The 7,075-nt window shown below is 43.0% G+C and overlaps 1 non-coding gene across 1 annotated transcript; it reads left to right on the plus strand.

Moving 5' to 3' along the window:
* Window positions 1-6,304: 6,304 nt before the first annotated feature.
* On the plus strand, window positions 6,305-6,379 carry TRNAA-GGC (transfer RNA alanine (anticodon GGC)). Its single transcript has one exon. It is a non-coding gene; the product is annotated as a tRNA-Ala (tRNA).
* Window positions 6,380-7,075: the final 696 nt, after the last annotated feature.

The following is a 7,075-nucleotide window of genomic DNA, read 5'->3' on the forward strand; positions in this document are numbered from 1 at the left end:
TGGTTTGGTTGTCTGATCCTTCACCTCTGGAAGAATGAAGAATGAGATGGTGTTCCAAGCAAGGCACATCTGAAAATTGAAAGCCCACAATCTCAGCATTCCTGTAGTGCACTGTCACCACTATTGTAGTCCCTAAAAATACCTGTATATATCTATGGTGTGGCCCCATGTGAAGTACTGTGTGCAGTTCTGATCACTATATCTCAGATCTGGAAAAATGTGCAGAAGAGGGCAACCAAGATGACGAAAGCATTGGAGCACTTTTCCTACGAATATGGGAGTTTTCTGTTTAGAAAAAAAGATAAGTAAGATGGTAAATGATAGACGTTATTAAAATTAGGCACAGGTAGAAAAAGTAGAGGTTTTTCACCATCTCCCATAGTACCAGAACTTGGGTCACCCAATGAAACAGATGGGCAACAGATTCAGGAGAGGCAAATGGAAATATTTCTTTACTCAATTAGTAACTAAATAATGGGATTCACTGCAAGTGGATTTAGCGATGGTTATAAGCACAGATGATGTTGATGTGTGGAAATGTTGATGCCACTGGGTCAGCAAATCTACTTGCATGCGTAGAATTCTTTGAAATGGCGCACACAGCCTGTGACATGGGATCTATCTACTTCAGCTTCCTTTTTGATGCAGTAACTAACTGCTTGCTCTGAAGGGCCAAGAAAGAGGGCACAGAGGCCATTTGAATATAGTGAAGCTGTTTGTTTATAATGTGTTTTGAAAAAGTTATTAACAGTATTATGTTCTTGGTTTTGCTATAGTTGTCTATGTCCCTTTGTGTGTCCTACTTGTAATGACTTTTGGCCTTACACAATAAATGCTATGCTGTGCTATGTACAGAGGTCAAGCCCTTTCCCTGATGTTGCCTGCTAGAACTTATATTCAGAGGTTTACTGCCTTGGGATGTGGAGGATCCCTTTAATTACCATGCCTTTCCCCCATGAATCTGTCTAGTCCAGAGCTCAGGATCAGGAAGTTGCTCACCATGATAGGGAATCTGGCAACCAAATATACAAATGCTGGCTTCTTCAAACCACTGTGATAAGGGAACAGCCAGTAAACTCTTTCAGCTTCCCAGCAAGAGATCTTGCACACACCCCTCCAAAATCAAAAGTGTGTATAAAGACCACCAGATTAAAAATCTGTTCCTTTCCCATGAGAGGTTTCCCTTTTTCAAGCCGTGATGTGTATCTGATTCAAAAACATCGGCTCTCAGAAGATATATCCACTGATCATCTAACTAATTAACCAGAGCTGGCATCAAGAGCTAGCATGGAAAGGCATCTGCTGAAGTTTGCAGTCTCTATATAACCAGAGATAAATTTCAACTCATTCCTCCAAAACATTTTTGGAAGGTTAGTGAGCAAAATACCATGCATTGACACACCTTCAAGCTTGGAAGGTTAGTGGTTAGACACAGCCAGATATTGGCAGAAATCATATATGACTTTCTTGAAAGAGCAGGAATGCAGTCACTTCTACTTGTTCAAGGGTAACTTGTCAGCACAGCTGATTTATTTATTACTGATCTGTAGCACTTTTAAATTGTAGTTCTCTGTACAAGTAATGTCCAGAGCAGCATGGAAAATTCAGAAACCGACCATTAAATACTAAGAACAGTACGTAATTCCAAAAATACCAGCACAACTGTTTATTTATTTATCATAATGTTTATATCCTCAAGCAGCCTGAATAGGCCAGACTAGTACCAATGATTGCCAGATCTCACAAGCTAAGCATAATCAGCTGCAGTCAATACTTGAGTAGGAGATCACCGAGGAAGACCACAGCTGCTATCCAGAGGAAGGCAATAACAAGCCACCTCTGCTCATAACTCTTGCCTTGAAAACCCCATGAGGCAGTGTCACTACAACTCAAATATGACTTGATGGCACCATGTTGTTGTTTTGTTGTTATTTATATCCTGAAAGCATCTGACATCACAAGTCAAACATTACAACTTAAAACCAATAGAATAAAACCCCAGAAGATACTGCCCCTCAAAGATACCACCACTTCACAATCCATTAAAAGTTGTGGCAGATCAAATGGACTTGTAGCACCTTATGAAGGTTTCTAAGCTTGGCCAACCATATGTAAGCTTGTTGCTTGTTCAGATGACAAGGGGTCAAAACCTTCTGGTATAGTCATACTCGAGAGGGGGAAGGGTGATGTGATCAGTTACATTGCATGTTCATGTTCATTTCAAGAGTGAGTGTGACAATAGCAAAGGTCACACTGGATGCATGTATCAATCTCACCAGTGTAAAGGACAGGACAAGATCAAAGTCTCCAACTCAAAGAGCTTTGAGATATAGAAAGGGGAGAAGATGGTAACAGGGTGAGTGTTAGGGTTTAAATGCTCATGAGAACATAAGAGAAGCCATGTTGGATCAAGCCAATGGCCCGTCCAGTCCAACACTCTGTTTCACACAGTGGCTAAAAACCCAGGTGCCATCAGGAGGTCCATCAGTGGGGTCAGGACACTAGAAGTCCTCCCACTGCGCCCCTCCCCCCCCCCCAAGCACCAAGAATACAGAGCATCACTGCCCCAGACACAGAGTTCCAACAATTCTTTGATTTGGGTCCTGAAACAAACTGGCACCCAGTGCAATCCACAGGAGGTCTACTCAGAATGGTATCCAAATGGTTACTCCCAGGAAAGGATTCTCAGGATTACACTGATAATGTATCCCCTGCAAACCTAGGGCTGCCTCCCATCAGGAGGCAACCTGCCAATTCCAAACCATCTTCTAGAGCAGCCCTATATCTTAAACAAATATTGTTTCACTTGTTTTTAGGGTTGCCAACTCCACCTTTGGGAAATTCCTGGATATTTGGGAGTACAGTCTAGGAGCAGCAGTGTTTGGGGAGGGGAAGGACTGGGGAGGTGATGCCATACAGTACATTCTCCAAAGCTGTCATTTTCCCCAGGGAACTGATCTGGACAGAACTGGGAACTGATTTCCCCAGGTTGTCTGGACAGAAGCTGTAATTCTAGGAGATCTCCAGGCCACATGTTGGCAACCCCTACTTGTTCTAACACCTGCCATAGTGCAGCATGCTCTTTCAATCAGCAGCTGCTCACAGCTGACTGTGGCAAGGGAGGAAGATGTAAGAGTGCTACAAATTTCCTAGATAACTTATTTGGCAAATAAATTTACTGTGTTCAATAGTCAGCATCAGGCTGTGAGCCAATCAGGGATCTGTTTGGATAGCTTCAAGCAACTCAAATAGCTACATAATACGTTTGCAGCCGCCTGCTTATCAGAAACAGATGCACAGCTGATTGGGAATTAGCTGGGAATCAGTTTTATTTATTTATTTGATTTATATTCCAGTCACCCCTGCAAGGAGTCAAAACACATCAGTAAAATACATAGAATAAATAGGATTAAAACATTAAAACAATAATAATCCAAATTAACAATTAACAATAAATTTACTAATCAGATCTGTGATAGCAGCTATTCCAGGACTTCAGATGTGTTCTGAGGAAGCTAGTTGGATGGTCACAAACCACAACCTGTTGCATGGTGATGCTTTGTTCATCTCATAAGCAGGGATGGTCAGAATGGACAGTATAACACTGCAATAGTACAAACCATGCAGGCAGTGAGAGCAGTGAAAGTAGGGGAGGCTGAGATGAATTGGATGGCTGCTGCCTCAACCGAAGGCCTGGAGGAACAGCTCTGATCCATGGCATTCCCCTTAGCAAAACAGGAGAGTAAAATGTTGCAAAAGGAAGTTCCCTCCCCTCCAAGCTGGTGGTGCCAAATACAACACTTTTAATTTTTGCATTACAAAAGGGCTGGTAGAAAGAGCTTATAGGAGATCCAGTTTGGTGTAGTGGTTAAGTGTGCGGACTCTTATCTGGGAGAACCGGGTTTGATTCCCCACTCCTCCACTTGCACCTGCTAGCATGGCCTTGGGTCAGCCATAGCTCTGGCAGAGGTTGTCCTTGAAAGGGCAGCTGCTGTGAGAGCCCTCTCCAGCCCTACCCACCTCACAGGGTGTCTGTTGTGGGGGAAGAAGGTAAAGGAGATTGTGAGCCGCTCTGAGACTCTTTGGAGTGGAGGGCGGGATATAAATCCAATATCTTCTTCTTCTTCTCTTCTCTGCAGTCCGAGTTGGCATCTTTGGGTGGGCAGAAGAGAAAGGAAATTAGCTGGGCTTTGATCACACCCACTCGAAGACTGCCCATTTATACTCACTTTCTGCTTCCTATTAATTAGCCAGTTTTTGATCCACAAGAGGACCTGTCCTTTTACTCCATGATTCTCGAACTTCCTAAGGAGCCTTTGATGAGGAACTTTATCAAAAGGTTTCTGGAAGTCAAGGTAAACAACCTCTATTGGGTCCCCTTTGTCCACATGTTTGTTCACCCTTTCAAAGAAATGCAACAGGTTAGTGAGGCAAGATCTTCCCTTACGGAACCCATGCTGAGCCTTCCTCAATAACCCGTGTTCATCAATGTGCCTACTCATTCTGTCCTTGATAATGGTTTCTACCAACTTTCCCGGTATTGAAGTCAGACTGACTGGCCTGTAATTTCCCAGATCTCCTCTGGAACCCTTTTTAAAGATGGGGGTGACATTTGCTACCTTCCAGTCCTTAGGAACGGAGGCAGATTTCAGTGAAAGATTACATATTTTTGTCAGGAGATCCACAAGTTCAACTTTGAGTTCTTTCAGAACTCTTGGATGTATGCCATCCGGACCTGATGACATATTAGTTTTTAATTCGTCTATCAGTTGTAGGACCTTCTCTCTTGTCACCTCAATTTGACTCAGGTCTTTCAACACCCCTTCCAAAATTAGTGGTTCTGGAGTGGGCAAACACTTTTCATCTTCCATAGCGAAGACGGAGGCAAAAAATGCATTCAGCTTCTCAGCCATTTCCCTATCGTCCTTCAGTAATCCTTTTACCCCTTGGTCATCCAAGGGCCCCACTGCCTCCCTGGCTGGTTTCCTGCTTCTAATATATTTGAAGATTTTTTTAATTGTTGGTCTTTATGTTTTTTGCAATATGCTCCTCATAGTCCCTTTTTGCCTGCCTGATTACAGTCTTGCATTTGATTTGCCACATTCTGTGTTCCCTTTTATTAATCTCATTTGGACTAGCTTTCCACCGCTTAAAGGAGTCCTCCTTACCTTTTACAACTTCCATTACTCTTTGTTAACCATGCAGGCCTTTTCTTATACCTGTTTGTGCCTTTCCTAACTTGTGGTATATATTTTATCTGAGCTTCTAGGATTGTAGTTTTAAATAGCCTTCAAGCTTCCCCAAGGGTTTTGACTGTATTTACCTTTCCTTTCAGTTTCCTCTTCACATGCCTCCTCATCTCAGAGAATTTACCCCTTTTAAAGTTAAACGTGGTTGTGGCGGTCTTTTGGGGCAACTCTCTATTTATACAAACGGTGAAATCAATAACGTTATGGTCACTGCTCCCAAGCGGTGCGATCACTTTTACATCTCTCACCAAGTCTTGGGCATTACTTAGGACCAAATCCAGGATCGCCCCACCCCTGGTAGGTTCTGAGACCATCTGCTCCATAGCACAGTCATTGAGAGCATCAAGAAACTCAATCTCTTTCTCTCAACCAGAACACATATTGTGTGTTAGTGCCTGGTCACCACTGGTGAACAGGAAGTGATCTGAACTGACATATGTTCGAAAATCCCTTGAGTGATGTGAGGTTCAGCTTTTGGGAGATCAATCATGCACCGTGTGCTCACCTGCAAAACCTGTGTGGCATCCCTACATATGAACAGATGAAGCTGCCTTATACTGAGTCACACCACTGATCTAGCAAAGTCAGTACTGTTTACTCTGACTGGTGGCAGCTCTCCAGTGTTCCACATCTCCTAATAAGTATCTCACCCTTTTAACTGGCAGTGCCAGAAGGTTGAAGTCTGCTTGTTGTGCGTGTCCCTCCTCTGGTTTTAATACAGATGACCAATTAATTTCATGGTAATGCAGATCCAAAGTACTGTCAACATATATCCTTTGATAAAGGAGAACTTCCTGCAGTTCCGCTTTCACTGAAGCCAATTGGGGTCTTAGGAGACACAGGAAAGCTCCCACGGGGCACAAAGTATAGGTCTGCAGTAGGAGGGGAGAAACAGCAAAATGCTCCTCCTTCCACTGATGGAAGGTACCCCCCCCCCAAAAAAAAATTGTAATAAAACAACTTTGGATTCAGCCTATAAATTTTACTTTCCTGAACATGTAATTCTGCTTAAATTCCTGATGATTAAAAAAATAATAATCTGGCAAGGTCACATGGGAGGGATGGTGGCTCAGTGGTAGAGCATCTGCTTGGCAAGCAGAAGGTCCCAGGTTCAATCCCTGGCATCTCCAACTAAAAAGGGTCCAGGCAAATAGGTGTGAAAAACCTCAGCTTGAGACCCTGGAGAGCCGCTGCCAGTCTGAGTAGACAATACTGACTTTGATGGACCGAGGGTCTGATTCAGTAGAAGGCAGCTTCATATGTTCAATATGTTCAAGAGTATTACTGAAGTGGCAGAAGGCATGACCAGCATATTAAGTCAGGCTACATTTTACAAGATCATAAACACAAGGGCATTTCAGTTGGCATCAGAGACCTCTGTGGATTTTTGACTCTTAACAAGTAGTCATGATATCAATGCGTGAAACAACATGTGATTTCAACCCAAACATCTTTGAGCCACAGGGAGGGGTGAGTAGTTTCCCCACTTTCTGCCTTTCTTGTTCTGGGATATTATACTTTATGTTGTGTTTTACTCCTCCCTAATTCCAGTTCTGCTAGGAAAATTTCTAAACTGAATTCCAGAACTGGAGTCTATCCAGTGAATCACTGCTTCTCTACTGTGGTTAAATGACTAAGAGTGAACAAACTAAAATGAAATTCTGACAGGACAGGCATAATGTGAGATGGGAAGCCAGGGATCTTTAAGGACATTGTGTTTTCCACCTTTGATGGTGCTCAGCCAACCCTAGCAGACTTAGTTAAGAGCCTTGGGGTTGCACTGAATCCAACATTACTGCTGGAGAAACAAGTTAATGCAGCTACAG

Source organism: Heteronotia binoei, chromosome 4 (genome assembly GCF_032191835.1).
Source record: "Heteronotia binoei isolate CCM8104 ecotype False Entrance Well chromosome 4, APGP_CSIRO_Hbin_v1, whole genome shotgun sequence".
Taxonomy (NCBI): domain Eukaryota; kingdom Metazoa; phylum Chordata; class Lepidosauria; order Squamata; family Gekkonidae; genus Heteronotia; species Heteronotia binoei.